Source organism: Myodes glareolus, chromosome 22 (assembly GCF_982192425.1).
Source record: "Myodes glareolus chromosome 22, mMyoGla1.1, whole genome shotgun sequence".
Lineage (NCBI taxonomy): Eukaryota > Metazoa > Chordata > Mammalia > Rodentia > Cricetidae > Myodes > Myodes glareolus.
The window spans coordinates 22,554,947-22,577,420 of NC_142047.1; the positions used below are offsets into that span (position 1 = coordinate 22,554,947).

At 43.5% G+C, this 22,474-nt stretch overlaps 2 long non-coding RNA genes across 2 annotated transcripts; both read left to right on the forward strand.

The window, feature by feature from the left end:
* Window positions 1–3,366: 3,366 nt before the first annotated feature.
* LOC148118473 (uncharacterized) lies at window positions 3,367–5,072 on the forward strand. Its single transcript, XR_015735961.1, has 3 exons — window positions 3,367–3,615; window positions 3,763–4,199; window positions 4,605–5,072. It is a non-coding gene; the product is annotated as an uncharacterized LOC148118473 (long non-coding RNA).
* Window positions 5,073–9,944: 4,872 nt separating this feature from the next.
* LOC148118474 (uncharacterized) lies at window positions 9,945–11,833 on the forward strand. Its single transcript, XR_015735966.1, has 3 exons — window positions 9,945–10,197; window positions 10,344–10,976; window positions 11,356–11,833. It is a non-coding gene; the product is annotated as an uncharacterized LOC148118474 (long non-coding RNA).
* Window positions 11,834–22,474: the final 10,641 nt, after the last annotated feature.

Sequence of the window (22,474 nt, forward strand, 5' to 3'; positions counted from 1 at the left end):
TAGTCTGGACTTTCATTCGTGGTCTCTTAGTGTCTGCAGCACATCTGTCCAGGACCTTCTGAATTTCATGGTTTTCATTCAGAAGTCGGGTGTAATTTTGATAGGTCTGCTTTTATATGTTACTTGGCCTTTTTTCCTTTGCAGTTCCTAATGGTCTTTCTTTATTCTGTATGTTTTGTGTTTTGATTATTATATGGAGAAAGGACTTTTATTTGGTTCAATCTATTTGGTGTTCTGTAAGCTTCTTGTACCATCATAGGCATATCCTTCAAGTTGGGAAAGTTTTCTTCTATAATTTGTTGAATATATTTTCTGTGCCTTTGATCTAGAGTTCTTCTTCTACACCTATCATTCTTAGGTTGTCCCAGATTTCCTGGATGTTTTGTGTTAAGAATTTGTTGGATTTATCATTTTTTAATTGATGAATTGATTTTCTCTATAGTATCTTCAACATTTAAAATTCTCTTTCCATCTCTTGCAATCTGTTGGTTATGCTTGCATCTGTAGTTCCTGTTTGTTTACTCAGATTTTCCATTTCTAGAATTCCCTTGGTTTGTGTTTTATGTATTACCTTTATTTCAGTTTTCAAGTCTTGAACTGCTTCCTTCACTTGTATGATTGTTTTTTAATTGGTTTTCTTGAGTTTCTTTAAGAGTTTTATGATTTCTTCCTATTTTTTGTTTGTTTTTTCCTCCATTTCTTGAAGGGAATTTTTCATTTCCTTTTAAGGTTATAATAAAGTTATAGTTAAGATTATTTTCTTATGATTATTCTGGGTTAGTATGATCAGGTCTTCCAGTTGTATGACCACTGGGTTCTGGCATTACCATGTTGCTTTTTTAGGTTGTTGAATGAATTTTTGCATTGGCGCCTACCCACCTCCTTCTCCCATTGATGCTGGCAGTGCAATCTTTGCAGTTGCTGTCTGTGTCTTAGGGAGCTGCTCTTAGCCTAAGCTTATAGTCACTGTCTGGATCTCAGGGAGTCACTGAGGTCTCTCTTGGTTTGCTCTGTGCAGTTGCAGCCTGTGCTTCAGAGCTCCTCTGAGGCCGCAGGGATGGGTGGGTTTGGAGGCAGAGTGGGTCTTGAAACTTACAAAGTCTGATTAATGTTGGGGTGGTGTTGGAGTAGCCTACCTGTAGGGCGCTTGCCTGCTAACTGGGTAGTGAAGCTGAGGCAGGTGGGGGAGGGGCCCAGGGTTTTGTCCCAGTACTGAGGGCCTAGAGTGTGGGGTGCCCAGCTGGCTGGCTGACTACTCACCTCTTGGTCTACTGTGTGTAGTTGCAGCCTGTGGTTCAGAATTCTCCTGAGACCACAGGGGATGGGTGGGTTTGGGAGCAGAGTGGGTCTTGTATCCTATACTATGATCCAAATAAAGCCCAACCTCTGCTAAAAGACATACTTCCGTCAGCAAGGTCACACTTCATAAGCCTCTCCCCAAAAGGTCAACTGGAGAAAATATGAGGGACATCTCATTCAAACCACAGTAACCAAGAGGGTTTCATTCCAGAAAGGCAATGCTGGCACAGATACGTGAATCAATAAAGTTAAGGACTAGAGACATGGCTGACTGGTTAAGAGCACTGGCTGTTCTTCCAGAGGATCTGGGTTTGATTCCCAGCACCCAAAAGATGGCTCACAACTGATTGTAATTCTAGTTCTAGGGAATGTGGTGCCATTTTTCTGGGCTCCCCCAGCACTATGCATTACAGAGACATGTATGCAGGCAAAACACCATTATACATACAATAAAATCTTTTTTTAAAAAAAAAGCAGCCAGCAGTGATGGTTCACTACATTAATCATAGTACTCAGGAGGCAGAGGCAACAGATCTCAGCAAGTTGGAGGCTTAGTCTATATAGTGAGTTCTATAACAGTCAGGACTTTGTAGATAAACTTTATCTCAAAAGAAAATTAAAGAACATAAGGAAGAGAAACAAAGAAAGACCAAAAGAAAAATAAAAGAAAAAAAGAAATGTAACACCCCATTTAAATAAACTTAAGAAGTGAAACTGCAGCATTCAATTGATCACTGAAAAGATATTTGACAAGTTTAACATGTCTTCATAAAGTCTTGAAGACCTTAATTATAGATGGAACATATCTCTAAATAAGGGAGGCTATAAATAAGGCAACAATAGGCCACAATATATTAAACAGAAAAAAACAGCATAACCTCTAAAATCAGGAATAAAGCTTGGGTGCCCACTGACTTCTCTCTGGTACATTATAGTGGTAGAAGTCATAACCACGGCAATTAGAAGCGAGAAAAGCACAACAGGGTTAGAAAGAGGACAGGGAGAAGCCAAACAATCCCTAGCTGCAAGGGATAGCCTTCTTTAAAGACCACATAAAGTCTACAAAAAATACTTGAACCTAATAAACACAGAAAAGTTTCTGGATACAAAATCAATATTAAAGAAAAAACAGACTTCAAATATACTGAAAATATATTTGAAAAAATATACTCTGAGAGAAAGGAGGTGAGAAAAATATCCCATTCAAATTAACTCCAAAAAATTATTTAGAAATATATCTACCCAAAGAAGAGAAAGTCTCTACAATGAAAATGCTGAGACATTGAACAAGAAAGCCATAGAAGATACTGTGTGATAAAAAGCACTTTCATGCTCTGAGGTTGGCACAACTAATATTGTGAGAATGGCTACATTGCCAAAATTAATTTACAGTTCCATGAGGTGACTATACAAATTTTGACGTTGCTTGACAGTGTTGGTGTACGCCTTTAATCCCAGCAAGTGGATCTCTGAGTTCAAGTCCAACCTAGTCCAAAGAGCAAGTTCCAGGACAGCCAGGACACAGAGAAACACTGTCTCATGAAACAAAACACAAAAAAACGATTCAAACTCACAAAGTGAGATCCAGGACAGCCAAGAATATAAAAAGAAATCCTGTATCAAAAGAAAACAATACAAAACAAAATTTTTTTTGAAAAATTGGTTTATAAAAGTTCTCTAGTTCCTCATGAAAATCCAACACACCGATGATGTGTGTTCATATTTCACCGAGAAGACACACAAAGTAGCCTAGAAGCAAGAAAACATGACAAAGGTTTATGGTGTGCTGGGGCAATTAGGGTTGAGTTTAGAATTAGGGTAACAGATGCAGGTCAACAATAGGAAATCAGATTACAAAGCTGGGGTGCTGCCTGTAGCCAGACATCCCTAGAAGCAGTGGAATGGGAAGCACCTTTGTATCCATCTGTGTCGAGTAGTGCACATGAGAGGAGGCAGGAAGCCTAGGAGACTTTTGGGAAAGCCTTGTGTGAGGAGAAAACTCAGGCAAGGGGACCCCAGGAGTGACCTCACTTCCTTAACAATGACACAACAAAGCAGAACCTTCAAACCACTGAGTCAACTGCTTAGAGACAGCCCAGCAGGCTCACTTGTCTTCAGACAGGAGAGCAAATAGGATGCTGTGCTGTTGATTTCGGGTTTGTGGAAGCTGAGACCACAAGACCAAGAAAAGTGGAGGCCACGGTGGAGGCCGTGGAGGTGCCTGGAGACGCCTGGTTCACTCTTGGATCCAGCGTCTCTGGCCAAAATGAAACAAAATTGAGTCAGGGCAGCCAGAGCCAGGACCATGAAGACCAGGTAAACCACTCTGAAATCTCAATTTTCCCAAATTTCACTCTTGGCGTTTGGCAATGTAAAGGTTCTGGGAATTGTGGAATGATACTAACCAACCATCACATTGCAGTACTGTGCCGGTTTGAACTACCCACCCCAATCTCTCCTCAGCTTGAAAAGAGGTCAGCCCCAGAGGACCCTAAGGAGACTGGCCAAGAGGACCCGAAGGAGTTAACCCCAGAAGAAACGAAGGAATCCAGATGAGAGAAAATGAAGGAGTCAAGTCCAGAGGAACCAAAGGAGTCTTCCTCAGAGGACCCTAAGGAGTCCTCTCAAGAGGACTTGAGTCCTCCATAGGGGACCTGAAGGAGTCCTCCCCACCAGATCCTCAGCCCTGCTCATTGTATTCATATGTTTAAGAGCTCAATATGTTCCCCCTTGCAGTATCACATGCACTGAGTCTTGGGAGGGGTGGCAAAGGAAGTTCATTTTACTAAGTGTCCTGTCTGTCCCTTTCCACCAGTACCATCTGTACCCTCCTGGACACATGGATTGACGAGATCCCTAAGGACTTTTCCAAGACATCAGACATGTCCGTTCTGAAGAGGGTGAGGACCTACGTAATTTTGAACATGCCCTGGTCAGGTCATCTTGTCCATGTTCACGAGCTCCATACTAAGTTACAGGCAAATGTGGCAAGTGATTCAGAGGATAGCAATTGAGAAGGACCCAGTTAGGTGCTTGACACTCGGGGAGGAGGTCTCGGGACCTGGAATGATGGAGGATCCTTTAGAGGCTGCTCTTTGCAGGAGCAGTAGTCACTTGACCCTTGCCTGAGCACATGATCCTTTGGAGGATAGAATGTGGGAATCCAGGCGGTCATGGTCTCCCCTATGTTTGGAAAGGCTGAGAAGGAGGTCTCACTGTGGGCAAGTTGTGGTCTCCTGTTTCTCCACTGCCACATCCCCTTCTAGAGATGCTTGTATCAGCACCACATCTATCTCCATCCATAGATCCGGAGAGCTGCAAGCTGAGCTGTACATCCAGATCTGGAGGTCAAGTCTGTTAACCAGCAATGAAGACAGCTATTCTCAAGCCAGAACCAGCCAGAACCAGAGCAGCCGGAGAGAAGAGAACCCAACAAGGTTCTGTGACACGTGTGCAGCTGGAGCTGCAGCCCTGGATGCTCCGCTTGCTCCACCTCTTACCCTGTCAGCAGACACAGGGCAACTTCTATGGGGGTCTAACTCCCCAGGGAATGGGCCCGCCCCCTTGCTCCTCTCCGTGTCCTTCATCTATCTGCTCTGCAGACAGCACCAGTTCTGTTGTTTCCACAGAATCACCCCCTGATTTCAACCCAGCAGCCTTCCCAGACCCACAGTCAGCCTCCCTCCCCTGAGTAATAGCCTTTTGAGTCTTTGGATGTTTTCAATGTTGTGTTAGTTTAAATATTGGTTTGAATAAATGATTCCTCTTTGTTCTTCATTGTGCAAATTGTGGTTAGACATGGGAAAGGCACAACAGGGATAGAAATGAACAGGATGAAGACAAACCATCCCTATTTGCAGGTGACAAGCTTCTTGACTTACAAGTCTATAGAAAGGCTACTAGGAAATCCTTGGACCTAACAAACATAGGAAAGATGCAGGATACAAAATCAATGTTAAAAACAAACAAACAGACATAAATGTATTAGAATATGCTAGGAGAGAAAGAGGTTGAATAAAATATCCCATTCAAATCTACACCAAAATATTAATTTAGGAATATATCTACCCAAGGAAGAGAAAGTCTCTAGAATGAGAATACTAAGACATTGAACAAGAAAGCCATGGAAGATACAGTGTGATGAAAAGCCCTTCTATGCTCTAGGGTTGACACAACTAATACTGTGGAATGGCTACACTGCCAAATTATTTTACAGTTCCATGAGAGGACTATCCAAATTCAGACATCTCTGGACAGTGCTGATGCACGGTTCTAATCCCAGCACTTCAGAGGAAGAGGCAAGTGGATCTCTGACTTCTAGTCGAACCTGGTCCACAGAGCAGGATCCAGGACAGTCAGGACACAAAGAAACACTGTTTCATGAATGAAACACAAAGAAAAATCACAATTCTGATCCTCATTTCTTAGGTTTAGGAAGAAAAAAGAAAAAAAAGGAAGATCTGAGAATGCATATGGAACCAGAGGGCAAATAACCGCCAAGGTGATCCAGGGAAGAGAGTTCTGCTACAGGTCTCACCATGTCAAACCTCAAATAACTCTGCAGAGATGATGGACAACTCTTCCTGACTAAAGTAGACATCCAGTGGAACAACATACAGGACCCCAAATGAGATGACAGAGTCATGGTACATTAATTTTAGATAAAGAACATAACCTGTATCCAAAACGATGGCCTAGGCAATAAATGGTGCTGGCAAAACTAGGTATTGGCCTGATGGGGCGTGGTCAATCGGTAATTAAACTTTAACCAGACTAGCTTAATGTAAAAGATTTATCTTTAATAAACAGAATAAAAGAAAACTTACACCAGAGTCCCAAGGATCCAAGAGCACAGGGGCCAAGAAAGGGCGGAAAGCACACCTGCCAGGTTTATGGGTAAATTTTTGCCTTAGGGCAACATGCCCCACTGACAGAATGTGATTAGCTGAACTCCCCTATCATTGGCCAGTGTTATATTGGAATTGACTTCTCATATTTCATCTTGTACAAAATCAATTCAAGATGGAGGAAAGACTAAATGAAATCCCAAAACACTGAAACCTGCAGAGGAGCCCATGGGGAATCACCCGCACAGCACTGCTGTAGGCGTGTGCCCCAACTGCACACACCCTGACCCCAATGGCATCAGAGGGAACTACGTGAGAACAGAAGGTCGCTGTGCAATTAAGGAAGCAACTAGCAGAGCACGGAAGGAAACAAGCAGCTCCAGCCCACACCGTGGGCTGCCGTGTCCACAAAGAACAGCAGAAATTAAATGTCAAGGAACTAAAACTGACAATCGACCAAAGTGCCATCAATTATTTGAATGGGTTGATACTCTAGCCATAGGGAGATGTCAATACAAACTACTTTGAGGTACTTCCTTAGCCCAGTCAGAATGGCTCTCATTAGGAAAGCTGACAGCAGTGGGCTGGAGAGCTGGCTGCTCCGCAGGTCAGAGCCCTTGCTGCTCTAGCCAAGGACCTGGGTTTGATTCTCAGCACCTACACTGCAGCTAGTACTGCCTGAAACCACAGTCCCAGCAAATCTCACATCTCCTTATGGCTTTGCTGAAAACCAAGCACAGCAAGATGGATGTTCATACATTCAGGCAAAATACCCATTCACATGTAAAATATATGAATCTAAGTCCAGAAACTGGGGGATGTGGGAGTTTGGGCTGGAGTCTGCTTCAGGGAATATCATCAGTGATAGGAGGGGAGGAGAGTGACAGGGAGACAGGAGGATGTGTCCCTGTCTGGAGCATGCTAGGCCTCTCGGAGCAGCATTTTCACACAGTGAGAAAGCATTTAAAATCATGCATATATCTCAGATAAATGGAAGCATATAAAATTATCTTATAGCACGATACAAATTCAACAGAAGGAAACGAATGTCAAGAGAACATGTAATTAGACTGAGGAGGCAGGAGACCTGGGAGCAAGTGCCTGTGCTAGTGTCCTGGGAGGCTTGAGACAACAGCTCTTGTTACTGCATCTCCAGTCAGCAAAGCATCCTCCTGCTGCTGCACCCATGGGCCACAAGGACCATCAGCTAGAGGAAGCTTAGGGTACCAGAAGAGATTTTCTGGGACAGCAGTGCCGGAAGGTCTCCTATAGGTAAAGCCCAGTACCGTCCTTACTGCTGTAGTGTGAGTCTGCTTTGAATACATTCTAGGATCCGTGTTCACCCGCCACAGAGATCTGACAATGGAAGAACACTTGGATTTCCCTGTTAGGTCATGAGACGGGCGAGATGGTTCATGTGTACAGCAAGCCCTGTCATATAACTGTCCTGACTACATGGGCTGTCATATAACTGTCCTGACTACATGGGCTGTCATATAACTGTCCTGACTACATGGAGGTGTACCTGTGAAACACTGGGTCTGTCATATTGAGGCTTTTAGTCTCTGCACAGGAGAAGAATCCTGTGGGACTTGCGGGCATGGTGTTTGGTCCTTATCCTAAGTTCTACAATGGGCTAGGAATTAGGGTTCACTCTAAGGCCTTGATTGGATAGGGAGATGGGAGGGGACATTTGGCCTGTGGCCTCCAGCAGGCTGTGGATGTGAAGCTGGAGTGGTCAGAGCAGGTTATTTGTGGGCTCCTTGGCTCCCACAGGGACCTTGCCAGGAACCAGGGACACAGCATCCTTAGTGCTGAGACTGGTCCAGGTGTCCCAAAGGATACAGAGTCTTCGGAAAGCTCTAAGGCTGCCACCATAGGAGATGTCACCAGAGTGCAGGGACAGCTTCCTCTCTGGAACCTCTGTGTGACTGACAGCACAGATAGCAGGTCCAGAACCCTGGGAGTGAGGGGTGCTATGCTGTCTGAGGAGAATGTCTGCCATCCACACTGGCCTGAGTTAAAGGAAGGCCAGAGATTTCTGGTTCTGCCTTTATCCAAGATGGTGGTTCTTGGGCATGCAGGACCTCCACCGGTGGGTGTGCTGTGCTGAGCAGCAACACAGAACCTAAGCAGCAGAAAAGAATGGTCTGGCTTCCTTTTACGTCCCTTCTGAGAACATATTGTCACTGTATAAACATAGGTTTTTCTTTTTCTCTTTTGTTTTCATTTTGTTTTTCTTTCAAGGATCATAACGGAACCCTGGCCATTGTCACCTGTTCTGCACTGAACTCAGCTGACAGTTTTCCTTTGGAATCATGGAACAACTATGGGAAAATAGGCCCAGTGTCCTGCTGGGAATAAATCTCAGAAAAATACCCTCTTAAGAACTATTTTGTAAACTCCTGAAACAAGTCTGTCTGTCTTCAGATTTCCATTACCTCAACGATATGTAGTGCCTTTGAATTATTTTGTAAGATACTTTAGATATTTTGAGGAAGTTTTTAATGTCATTTGAAGTCATTTTTATGTTGAATTGACACATAGTACTTGTACATATTTTTGGGATACTGTGTTATTTCAATTTCCCCAGTGAAATCTAGCCACAGACATTCTTTTTTTAATTTTTAGATTTATTTAGTTTAACATTTTTTTAAAGATTTAATTATGTATTATATATTGAGTGTTCTGTCTGCATGTATGTCTGCATGCCATATCCCAAGAGGGTATCAGATCTCATGACTGATGTATGTGCGCCACCATGTGGTTGCTGGGAATTGAAATCAGAACCTCTGGAAGCGCAGCCAGTGTGCTTAAGCACTGAGAAATCCTGCCTCATAACAGTCTCATAAACAGACTTGTACTTAAAAAGATCCCACTGTACTGAAGGTGACTTTTTTACTGGTATTCTTATCTGTTGTATCCTTTTCCTCCACACGGGAGCAGTAGTGAAACTCGGCAGCCACTGGGAAAGATGAGAAGTGGGGAGGAGCTGGTGAAGGTTTCAGGCCTCCTGGCTGGATCTTTCCCAGTGTCTCAACCTGCACTGTTTCCCTTGCTGGCAAACTTTCAGAGTAAATGAGGAGACATCGGTGATGCCTAGAATTTGAGACATGAAGGAGTCTGTAATATAAATCAAAAAAATTTCAAAAAAGCAGACGATTATAATTAACTATACAATTGCCCCTCTTTGGAGCCTGGTTGTGGTGCATGCCTTTCTTCCCTGTACTCAGGAAGCAGAAACAGGTGGATCTGAAAGTTCCAGGACAGCCTGCTCTACAGGACAGAGAAGGACAGTTGAGTTCCAGGACAGCCAAGACCATACAAGGTAATGCTATCTCAAAAGAAAACAATACAAAAAAAAATTTTTTTAAAAAAAAACAGATGTAAAAAAAGTCCCTCTCTAGGTTCCTCATAAAAACCGAACACACGGATGATGTGTGCTCACATTTCACAGAGAACACACACAATGTAGGCTAGAATAAAAGCAACAAGGCAAGGGTTTACGGTGTGCTGGGGCAATTAGGGCTGGGTTTAGAATCAGGGTAACAGATGCAGGTCAACAATAGGAGCTCAGATTGCAAAGCCAAGGAGCTGCCTCTAGCCAGACATCCCTAGGAGCAGTGGAATGGGAAGCACCTTTGTATCTATCTGTGTCTAGTACTGCACATGTGAGGAGACGGGGGACCCAGGAGACTTTTGGGAAAGCCCTGTGTGAGGAGAAAACTCAGGCAAGGGGACCCCAGGAGTGACCTCACTTCCTTAACAATGACATAACAATGCAGAACCATGCAACCACTCAGCAAGACTGCTTAGAGACAGCCCTGCAGGCTCACTTGTCTTCAGACAGGAGACCAAGCAAGATGCAGTGATGTTCTTTTGGGTTCTTAGAAGCTCAGACCACAAGACTAAGAAAAGTGGAGGTCACGATAGAGGCCATGGAGGTCCCTGGAGACACAGGGTTCACTATTGGTTCCAGTGTCTCTGAAAATTTGGCCAGAATGAAACAAACTTGATTTAGGGCAGCCAGAGCCAGGACCATGCAGACCAGGTAAACCACTCTGAAATTTAAGTTTTCCCAAATTTCATTATGGTGTTTGGCAGTGTAAAGGTTCAGGGAAATGTGGAATGATACTAACCAACCGTAACGCTGTAGTCCTGTGCTGGTTTTAACAACCCACCCTGATCTCTCCTCAGAGGAAGCTAAGGATTCTGGTCAAGAGAACCTGAAGGAGTTCACCCCAAAGACACAAAGGAGCCCGGACAAGAGGACACGAAGAAGTCAAGCCCAGAGGACCCGAAGGAGTCTGCTCCGGAGAACCTTAAGGATTACTCCACTGAAAACCCAAGGAGTCCTCCCCCAGAAGACCCTAAGGAGTCCTCCCAGAGGACCCGAAAAAGCCCGCCCTGGTGGACCTTAAGGAGTCCACTCCTGAGGACCCTAGGGAGTCCACCCCAGAGGAACTAAAGGAGTCCTCCCCTGAGGACCCTTAGGAGTCTGCCTGGAAGGACCTTAAGGAGTCCTCCCAAGAGGACACAAAGGAGTCCTCCCTAGAGTACCCTAATGAGTCCTTAACAGAGTACCTTAAGGAGTCCTCCCACCAGACCCTCAGCCCTGCTCACTGTTCGCATATGTATAAGGGCTCACTATCTTCTCCCTTGCGGTCTCACATGCACGGAGTCTTGGGAGGGGGGGCGAAGGAAAGTCCATTTTACTAAGTGTCCTGTCTGTCCCTTTCCACCAGCACCACCTGTACACTCCTGGACACATGGATTGATGAGATCCCTCAGGACTTTTCCAAGTGATCAGACATGGCCGTTGTGGAGAGGGTGAGGACCTACGTGATTTTGAACATGCCCTAGTCAGATCATCTTGTCCATGTTCACGAGCTCCATACCAAGTTACAGACAGATGTGGCAAGTGATTCAGAGGGGAGCGATTGAGAAGGTCCTAGGTATGTGCATTACACTCTGGGAAGAGGTCTCAGGACATGGAATGATTGGGGGATTCTTTAGAGGGTCCTCTTTGCAGAGCACATGACCCTTTGGAGGATAAGATGTGAGAATCCAGGCAGTCATGGTCTCCCCTATGTTTGGAAAGGCTGAGAAGGAGGTCTCACCGTGGGCATGTTGTCTCCTCCTGTTCCTCCACTGCCACATCCCCTTCTAGAGATGCTCGCATCAGCACTACATCTTTCTCCATCCATAGATCCGGAGAGCTGCAGGCAGAGCTGCACATCCAGATCTGGAGGTCCAAGTCTGTTAACCAGCAATGAAGAGGGCTACTACTTCTGGGTTCAAGCCAGAACCAGCCAGAACCAGAGCAGCCAGAGAGAAGAGAAAACAACAAGGTTCTGTGACATGGGTGCAGCTGGAGCCACAGCCATGGATGCTCCGCTTGCTCTACCTCTTACCCTGTCAGCAGACACAGGGCAACTTCTATGGGGGTCTAAATCCCAGGGAATGGGCCCGCCCCCTTGCTCCTCTCTGTGTCCCTCATCTATCTGCTCTGCAGACAGCACCAGTTCTGTTGTTCCCCACAGAATAACCCCCTGATTTCAACCCAGCAGCCTTCCCAGACCCACAGTCAGCCTTCCCTCCCCCGAGTAATAGCCTTTTGAGTCTTTGGATGTTTTCAATGTTGTGTTAGTTTAAATATTGGTTTGAATAAATGGTTCCTCTTTGTTCTTCATTGTGTAAATTGTGGTTAGACATGGGAAAGACACAGCAGGGACAGAAATGGATAAAACAAAGACAAAACATTCCTACTTGCAGGTGACAGGCTTCTTTACTTAAAAGACTATATAAATTTTATGAAAAAATCCTTGGACCTAACAAATATAGGATGTTGAGGATAGAAAATCAATATTAAAAACAAAAAATCAGACTTAAATATATTTGAATATGCTATGAGAGAAAGAGGTTGAGGAAAATTTTCTATTCAAATTTATACCAAAATATTTATTTAGGAATATATCTACCCATGGAAAGAGACTGTCTCTACAATGAAAATCTTAAGACATTTAACAAGAAAGCCTTAGAAGATACTGTGTGATGAAAAGCCTTTCTATGCTCTAGGGTTGGCACAACTAATACTGTGAAAATGGATACACTGCCAAAATTAATTTACAGTTCCTTGAGAGGACAATCGAAATTCTGACAATGGTGGACAGTGCTGATGCACGCCTTTAATCCCAGCACTTCAGAGGAAGAGGCAAGTGGAAGTCTGAGTTCAAGTTCAACCTGATCCACAGAGCAAGTTCTAGGACAGCCAGGACACAGAGAAACCCTGTGTCATAAAATCAAACACAAAACAAATCACAATTCTGATACTCATTTCACAGGTTGAGGAAGGAAACAAGGAAAAAAAAAGAAAGATCTGAGAATGTACATGGAACCACAGAGGGCAAATAACCGCCAAGGTGATCCAGGGAAGAGAGTTCTGCTAGAGCTCTCACTGTGCCGAACCTCAAATGACGATGCAGAGACAATAGACAACCTTCTCCTGACATCCAGTGGAACAACATACAGGGCCCCGAATGAGATGACAGAGTTATGCTACCTTCATTCTAGATGAAGAACATAACCTGTATCCAAAACAATGGCGTATGCAATAAATGGTGCTGGCAAAACTATGTATTGACCTGTGTTATAGTGGAATTGACTTCTCATATTTCATCTTGTACGAAATCAATTCAAGATGGAGGAAAGACTAAATGAAATCTCAAAACACTGAAACCTGCAGAGGAGCCCATGGGGAATCACCCGCACAGCACTGCTGTAGGCGTGTGCCCCAACTGCACACACCCTGACCCCAATGGCATCAGAGGGAACTACGTGAGAACAGAAGGTCGCTGTGCAATTAAGGAAGCAACGAGCAGAGCACGGAAGGAAACAAGCAGCTCCAGCCCACACCGTGGGCTGCCGTGTCCACAAAGAACAGCAGAAATTAAATGTCAAGGAACTAAAACTGACAATCAACCAATGTGCCAACAATTATTTCAAAGTGTTGCATACCTTAGCCACCAGGGAAATATTAATACAAACTACTTTGAGGTACTGCCTTAGCCCAGTCAGAATGGCTCTCATCAGGAAAGCTGACAGCAGTGGGATGGAGAGCTGGCTGCTCCGCAGAATAGAGCCCTTGCTGCTCTAGCCAAGGACCTGGGTTTGATTCCCAGCACACACACCGCAGATTTCCACTGTCTGAAAATACAGTCCCACAAGATCTGACATCATCTTCTGGCTTTGCTGAATACCAAGCACAACACGGTGGATGTTCATACATTCAGGCAAAATACCCACACATGTAAAATACAAGAATCTAAGTCCAGACACCGTGTGATGTGGAGTTTAGACTGAAGTCTGCTTCAGGGAATATCATCAGTGATAGGAGGGGAGGAGGGTGACAGGGAGATAGGAGGATGTGTCCTTGTCTGGAGCATGCTAGGCCTCTCGGAGCAGCATTTTTACACAGTGAGAAAGCGACTGAAATTCTGCATAAATCTCAGATAAATGGAAGCATATAAAATTATCTTACAGCACGATACAAATTCAACAGAAGGAAACAAATGTCAAGAGAACATGTAATTAGACTGAGGAGGCAGGAGATCTGGGAGCAAATGCCTGTGCTACTGTCCTGGGAGGCTTGAGACAACAGCTCTTGTTACTGCATCTCCAGTCAGCAAAGCATCCTCCAGCTGCTGCACCCATGGGCCACAAGGACCATCAGCTAGAGGAAGCTTAGGGTACCAGGAGAAATTTTCTGGGACAGCAGTGCCCTGAAGGTCTTCTATAGATAAAGCCCAGTACTGTCCAAGATTTTCTTCCTGCTGTGATGTGAGTCTGCTTTGAACACAGTCTAGGATCTGTGTTCACCCGCCACAGAGATCTGACAATGGAAGAACACTTGGATTTCCCTGTTAGGTCATGAAACTGGTGAGATGGTTCATGTGTACTACAAACACTGTCATATAACTGTCCTGATTACATGGCTGGAGGTGTACTTGTGAACCCCTGAGTCTGTCATGTTGAGACTTTTAGTCTCTGCATAGGAGAAGAATCTGGTGGAACTTGAGGACACGGTGTTTGGTGCTTATCCTAAGTTCAACAATGGGCCAGGAATTAGGGCTGACTCTAAGGCCTAGCTTGGATAGGGAGGGGGAGGGGACATTTGGCCTGTGGCCTCCAGCAGGCTGTAGATGTGAAGCTGGAGTGGTCAGAGCAGGTTGTCTGTGGGCTCCTTGGCTCCCACAGTGACCCTGCCAGGAACCAGGGACACAGAGTCCTTAGTGCTGAGACTGGTCCAGGTGTCTCCAAAGACAGAGTCTTCAGAAAGCTCTAGGCTGCCACCATGGGAGATGTTACCAGAGTGCAGGGACAGCTTCCACTCTAGAATCTCTGTGTGACTGACAGCACGGAGAGCAGGTCCAGAGCCCTGGGAGCAATGGGAGCTGTGCTGTCTGAGGAGAATAGCTGCCGCCCACAGTGACCCTAGGTCAAGTAACGCCAGAGATTTCTGGTTCTGCCTTTATCCAAGATGGTGGTTCTCGGGCATGCAGGACCTCCACAGGTGGGCGGGCAGTCACCCAAAAGCTGTGCTGAGCAGCAACATAGAACCAAAGCAGCAGAAAAGAATGGTCTGGCTTTCTTTTAGTTCCTTTTGGGGAACATGTTTGTCGCTGTGTAAAAAGAGAGATTTCTTTTTTCTTTTCATTTTTGTTTTGTTTTTATTTCCAGAATCATAACATAACCCTGGTCATTGTCACTTAGGTGTTCTGCCACTGAGCTCAACTGGCAGTTTTCCTTGAGAATCATGGAACAACTGTGGGAAAACAGGTCCAGTATCCTGCAGGGAATAAATCTGGGGAAACCAAACTCTTTTTTTTGTCTTTTATGATCTTTATTATCATTATTTCATATGCTAAATATGTGCATCTTTTTTTTCCAAAGATTATTAAAATACAAAAATCTCCATTTCCGCCCCTCCTCCCAACACCCTCCCACTTCCCCCACTCTCTCCCCTTCTCCCTCTCCATCCCCAATAACAGTCAGGGTCTCCCGCCCTCTGGGTAGTTCAAGCTCCTCCCTCCTCCCTCCAGGTCCAGGAAGGTGATCATCCAAACAGACTGGATCCCAAAAATCCAGTATATGCAGAGGAAACAAGTCCCAGTGTCATTGTCAATGGCTTTTCAGGAAGACTCCAAGCCAGCCACATTCAGAGAATCCCGCCTCCTTCAGAGAATCTGGCTGGATTACATGCTCGCTCAGTCCCAGACAACTGGCCTTGGTGAACTCTCATTAGATCAGTCCCCTTGTATCAGTGGGTGATCGCACCCCTCGCGGGAGTGATTTCCTTTCTCATGTTCTTCCTCCTTCTGCTCCTTGTTTGGACCTTTGGGGACTCAGTCCAGTGCTCCAATGTGGGTCTCCGTCTGTATCGCCATCCCTCGTCGAATGAAGGTTCCCTCTGATCTTGCCTTCCTTGCTCACGTTTTCTTTCCTTCTGCTTCTCGTTTGGACCTAGAGAGTTAAATCCAGTGTTCCAATGTGGATCGCCGTCTCCAACTCCATCCATCACCAGATGAAGGATCTGGATGGGAGCTGGGATGGCAGGCGGGAGGGGGGAGCCAGCACTGCAAGGTGACGTGGGCGTCTATGGGATCGGGGAACGTCCAAGCTCCTCCTCACCGGGACCCTGCCACGGCCCGAAGCAAACTCACCCCTCTGATGGCCCTCTGAAACCAAACTCTTAAAAACTAATTTGTCAACTCCTGAAACAAGTCTGTCTGTTTTCAGATTTTCATTTTCTCAACAATATTTTGTACTATTTAGATATTTTGTGAGGTACTTTAGATATTTTGAGGAAATTTTAAATGCTATTTGAAGTCATTTTTATGTTTAATTGACACATAGTACTTGTACATATTCTGGGGATGCTGTGTTATTTCAATTTGCCTGGTCATATATAGCCACAGACATTCTTTTCTTTAAGTTTTAGACGTATTTTGTTTAACATTTTTTAAAAAGATTTATTTATGTATTATGTATTGAGTGTTCTGTCTGTATGTATGTCTGCATGCCAGATGCAAAGAGGGCACCAGATCTCATGACAGATGGCTTTGAGCCACCATGTGGTTGCTGGGAACTGAACTCAGGAGCTCTGGAAAAGCAGCCAGTTTGCTTAACCACTGAGAAATCTCGCCTACCCTCACCTCAGACTTGTACTTAAAATCATCCCACTACAACAAAGGTGGTATTTCTACTTGTATTCTCACCTGCTGTATCCTCTTCCTCCAGTAGGGAGCAGTAGTGAAGCTCGGCAGTCACTGGGAAAGATGGGAAGTGGGGAGGAGCTGCTGAAGGTTCAGGTCTCCTGTATGGATCTTTCCCCAGTGTCTTTCCCCCGGCACTGTTTCCCTTGCTGGCAAACTGTCAGAGTAAAGGAGGAGACATCAGTGATGCCTAGGTGCTGAGACCTGAAGGAGACTGTAAAATAACTCAAAAATTTTTCAAAAAGCAGACAATTATAATTGACTATACAAATGCCCCTCTCTGGGCCCTGGTTGTGGTGCATACCTTCATTTCCAGTACTCAGGAAGCAGAAACAGGTGGATCTCTGGGAGTTCCAGGCCAGCCTGCTTTACAAAGTGAGATCCAGGACAGTCAAGGCTATACAAGGAAATCCTTGGGGAAAAAAAAGAAAGAGAGAGAGAGAGAGAGAGAGAGAGAGAGAGAGAGAGAGAGAGAGAGAGAGAAAGGGCTTCACACAGCTCTCCCCTCCCCCTCGAGCTCGCCCTTTTGTCTGTGGGGTCCTTTGACCTCCAAGAGTCCTGTCCCTGTGCTGAGGACAACCTTTCAGACCCACTGTGAGTGGGTGCCATCCAGGGGCACACACATCCGGGAAAGGAGCACTGGACCCCTTTAGCTTCTGCTGCAGGGGCTTCTCTGTTCCACACTTCCCTGTCCACTGCTCACCCCACCCCCAAGCCTGCCCTATTGTCTGTGAGGTCCTTGGCCCAGGAACAGTTCCTGCTCCTTCACTGAGGCTACCCACCCAGAAGGGGGAGTGCGCACCCGCCCCGGAGGGGAGTGCATAGCCCCTCCAGTTCCTGCTGCAGGGGCTTCTTGGCTCCCTACAGCTCTCCCCTCCAGCTCGAGTTCGCCCTTTTGTCTGTGGGGTCCTTAGACCTCCAAGAGTCCTGTCCCTGTGCTGAGGACAACCTTTCAGACTGGACAACCGGGGAACAGTTCCTGTGCCTGCACTGAGGAGATCCACCCAGAGTCAGTCACAGCAAAGGTTGGACCAAGACACCAAGACTCTCCTGGCTGCATTTGAAGGAAGAGATGGGCAGGTGCCAGTGCAAAAATTCCTTCAACAACCCGAAAGGCAACATGACATCACCAGAATCCAGGGATCATGAAACAAGAAGAATTGAACACCCTACTCCAGAAGAAATAGAAGAAATCGACTTTAAACGGAACGTTATGAAAATATTAGAGGACCTTAAACAGGAGGTGAAAAACTGCCATAAAGAAATAGAGATGACAAACAAAAAGGTAGAGGAAATGGATAAATCTCTCAAAGATACCCAAGAAAAACAAGAAAAAGCAATCAAACAGGTAAGGGAAACAGTTCAAGACTTGAAAAATAAAATGGAGGTAATGAAGAAAACACAAACAGATGAAAGGCTGGATATGGAAAATCTGGGTAAATGAACGGGAACTACAGAGACAAATATTACCAACAGAATACAAGAGATAGAAGAAAGAATCTCAGACGCTGAAAATACTACAGAGGAAATAAAATCACTGATTAAAGAACAAAGCAAATCCAACAAATTCTTAACACAAAACATCCAGGAAATCTGGGACACTGTGAAAAGACCAAACCTAAGAATAATAGGGGTAGAAGAAGGAGAAGAATTACAGATCAAAGGCCCAGAAAATATATTTAATAAAATTAAGGAATAAAACTTTCCCACTCTAAAGAAGGATATTTCTATGAAGGTACAAGAAGCATACAGAACACCAAGTAGACTGGATCAAAAAAAAAAGCATCCCCTCGCCATATAATAATCAAAACGCAAAACATACAGAATAAAGAACAAATATTAAGAGCTGCAAGGGAAAAAGGTCAAGTAACATATAAAGGGAAACCTATCAGAATTACATCTGACTTCTCAATAGAAACAATGAAAGCCAGAAGGTCTTGGATAGATGTGCTGCAGAAACTAAGAGACCATGGATGCAAGCCCAGACTACTATACCCAGCAAAGCTTGCATTCACCATCGATGGAGAAAACAAGATATTCCAGGACAAAAACAAATTTAAACAATACGTAGCCACAAACCCAGCCCTACAGAAAATACTAGAAAGAAAACCACAAGCCAAAAAAGCCAACAACACTCATAATAACACAGGCATCTGACAACCCTCCACCAGCACAACTTAAAGAAGGGAAACACAAACAATAGCACCAGGAAAAATAACCGGAGCCAACAACCACTGGTCATTAATATCGCTTAATATCAATGGACTCAACTCATCTATAAAAGGCACAGGTTAAGAGAATGGATATGTAATCAGGATCCAGCATTCTGCTGCCTACAAGAAACACACCTCAAACACAAAGACAGACACTACCTCAGAGTAAAGGGTTGGGAAAAGGTTTTCCAATCAAATGGACCAAAGAAACAAGCGGGTGTGGCTATACTAATATCTAACAAAATAGATTTCAAACTAAAATCAATCAGAAGAGACGGAGATGGACACTTTATACTCATATCAGGAATAATTCATCAGGAGGAAGTCTCAATCCTGGATATCTACGCACCTAATATAAAAGCACTCACATATGTAAAAGAAACATTACTAGAACTCAGAACATACATCAAACCCCACACTCTAATAGTGGGTGATTTCAACACTCCTCTCTCACCAATGGACAGGTCAACCAGACAGAAACTTAACAGAGAAATAAGAGAACTAACAGATGTAATGAACCAATTGGACCTAACAGACATCTATAGAACATCCCACCCAAACAGAAAAGAATATACATTCTTCTAAGCATCTCATGGAACCTTCTCAAAAATTGATCACATAATTGGTAACAAAGTAAACATCCATAGATATAAAGAAATTGTAATCACCTGTGTACTATCAGATCACCATGGAATAAAGTTAGAATTCAACAATAATTCTAACCCCAGAAAGCCTACAAACTCATGGAAACTGAACAGCCAAATACTGAACCATCCCTGAGTCAAGGAAGAAATAAAGAGAGAAATTAAAGTCTTCCTTGAATTCAACGAAAATAAAGACACAACATACCCAAACCTATGGGACACTATGAAAGCAGTGCTAAGAGGAAAGTTCATAGCACAAAATGCCCACATAAAGAAAACGGAGAAAGTACATGTTAGAGACTTAACAGCACACCTGAAAGCTCTAGAAAAAAAAGAAGCAGACTCACCCAGGAGGAGTAGAAGACTGGAAATAATCAAACTGAGGGCTGAAATCAACAAAATTGAAACACAGAAAACAATCCAAAGAATCAATGAAACAAAAAGCTGGTTCCTGGAGAAAATCAACAAGATTGATAAAGCCCTATCCAAACTAATCAAACGACAGAGAGAGAACATGCAAATTAATAGGATCAGAAATGAAAAGGGGGACATAACCACAGACACAGAGGAAATTCAGAGAATCATTACCTCTTACTACAAAAGCCTATATGCTACAAAATTGGAAAATGTGAAAGAAATGGACACGTTTTTAGATAAATACCATATACCAAAATTAAGTCAAGACCAGGTGAGCAGTTTAAATAGACCTGTAAGTCACGAGGAAATAGAAGCTGTCATCAGAAACCTCCCTACCAAATAAAGCCCTCGACCAGATGGTTTCAATGCAGAATTCTATCAGAATTTTCAAAAAGAGTTAATACTTATACTCCTTAATGTGTTTCACAAAATAGAAACAGAAGAGTCATTGCCTAACTCCTTTTATGAAGCTACACTCACCCTGATACCAAAACCACACGACTTAACCAAGAAAGAGAATTACAGATCAATCTCACTCATGAACATCGATGCAAAAATTCTCAATAAAATACTGGCAAACAGAATCCAAGAACACATCCAAAAGATTATACATTATGATCAAGTAGGCTTCATCCCAGAGAGGCAGGACTGGTTCAACATATGAAAATCTATCAATGTAATCCATCATATAAATTAACTGAAAGAAAAAAAACATATGATCATTTCACTAGATGCTGAAAAAGCATTTGACAAAGTTCAACACCCCTTTATGATAAAGGTCTTGGAGAGATTAGGGATACAAGGTTCATTCCTAAATATAATAAAAGCAATATACAGCAAGCCAACAGCTAACATTAAATTAAATGGAGAGAAACTCAAAGCCATCTCACTAAAATCAGGAATAAGACAAGGCTGTCCACTCTCTCCATACCTCTTCAATATAGTGCTTGAAGTTCTAGCAATAGCAATAAGACAGCATAAAGAGATCAAGGAGATTCGAATTGGAAAGGAAGAAGTCAAACTTTCCTTATTTGCAGATGATATGATAGTGTACATAAGTGACCCCAAAAACTCTACCAGAGAACTCCTACAACTGATCAACACCCTTAGTACTGTCGCAGGATACAAGATCAACTCCAAAAAATCAGTTGCCCTCCTATACACAAAGAACAAAGATACAGAGAGGGAAATCAGAGAAACACCACCTTTCACAATAGTCACAAATAGCATAAAGTATCTTGAGGTAACTCTAACCAAAGAAGTAAAAGATCTATTTGACAAGAACTTTAAGCTTTTGAAGAAAGAAATTGAAGAGGATACCAGAAAATGGAAGAATCTTCCATGCTCATGGATTGGGAGAATCAACGTAGTAAAAATGGCAATTCTACCAAAAGCAGTCTATAGATTCAATGTAATTCCCATTAAAATCCCAACAAAATTCTTCACAGACCTTGAGAGAACAATAATCAACTTTATATGGAAAAACAAAAAATCCAGGATAGCCAAAACAATCCTATACAATAAAAGTACTTCCAGAGGCATTACCATCCCTGACTTCAAACTCTATTACAGAGCTACAGTAATGAAAACTGCTTGGTATTGGCACAAAAACAGAGATGTTGACCAATGGAATCGAATCGAAGACCCAGATATTAATCCTCAAACCTATGAACAACTGATTTTCGACAAAGAAGCTAAAACTATACAATGGAAGAAAGAAAGCATCTTTAACAAATGGTGCTGGCATAACTGGATGTCAACCTGTAGAAGAACAAAAATAGATCCATATCTATCACCATGCACAAAATTCAAGCCCAAATGAATTAAAGACATCAACATTAATCTGACCACATTGAACCTAATAGAAGAGAAAGTGGAAAGTAGTCTACAAGACATAGGCACAGGAGACCACTTGCTAGGTAGAACCCCAGTAGCACAGACAATAAGAGCAACAATGAATAAATGGGACCTCCTGAAACTGAGAAGCTTCTGTAAAGCAAAGGACACTGTCAGTAAGACAAAAAGGCAACCTACTGATTGAGAGATCTTCACCAATCCCTCATCAGACAAAGGTATGATCTCCAAAATATACAAAGAACTCAAGAAACTAGGCACTAAAACTCTAATTAAAGCAATTAAAAATGGGGTACCAAACTGAACAGAGAATTCTCAACAGAAGAAGTTCTAATGGCCAAAAGACACTTAAGGCCATGCTGAACCTCCTTAGCGATCAGGGAATTGCAAATCAAAACAACTTTGAGATACCATCTTATACCTATCAGAATAGCTAAACTCAAAAACACCAATGATAACCTATGCTGGAGAGGATGTGGAGTAAGGGGAACATTCATCCATTGTTGGTGGGAATGCAAACTTTGGGCAGCCACTTTGAAAATCAGTGTGGCAGTTTCTCAGGAAACTGAGAGTCAACCTACCTCAGGACACAGCAATTCCACTCTTGGGAATATACCCAAGAGATGTCCTATCATACTACAAAAGCATTTGTTCAACTATGTCCAAAGCAGCACTATTTGTAATAGCCAGAACTTGGAAACAACCTAGGTGTTCCTCAATAGAAGAATGGTTAAAGAAGGTGTGGAACATATACACACTGGAGTTTTACTCAGCAATAAAAAACAATGACACCTTGAATTTTGCATGCAAATGGATGGAAATAGAAAACACTTTACTGAGTGAGGTAACCCAGACCCAAAAAGAGGAATATGGTATGTACTCACTCATAAGTGGATTCTAGCCATAAATAAAGGACATTGAGCCTA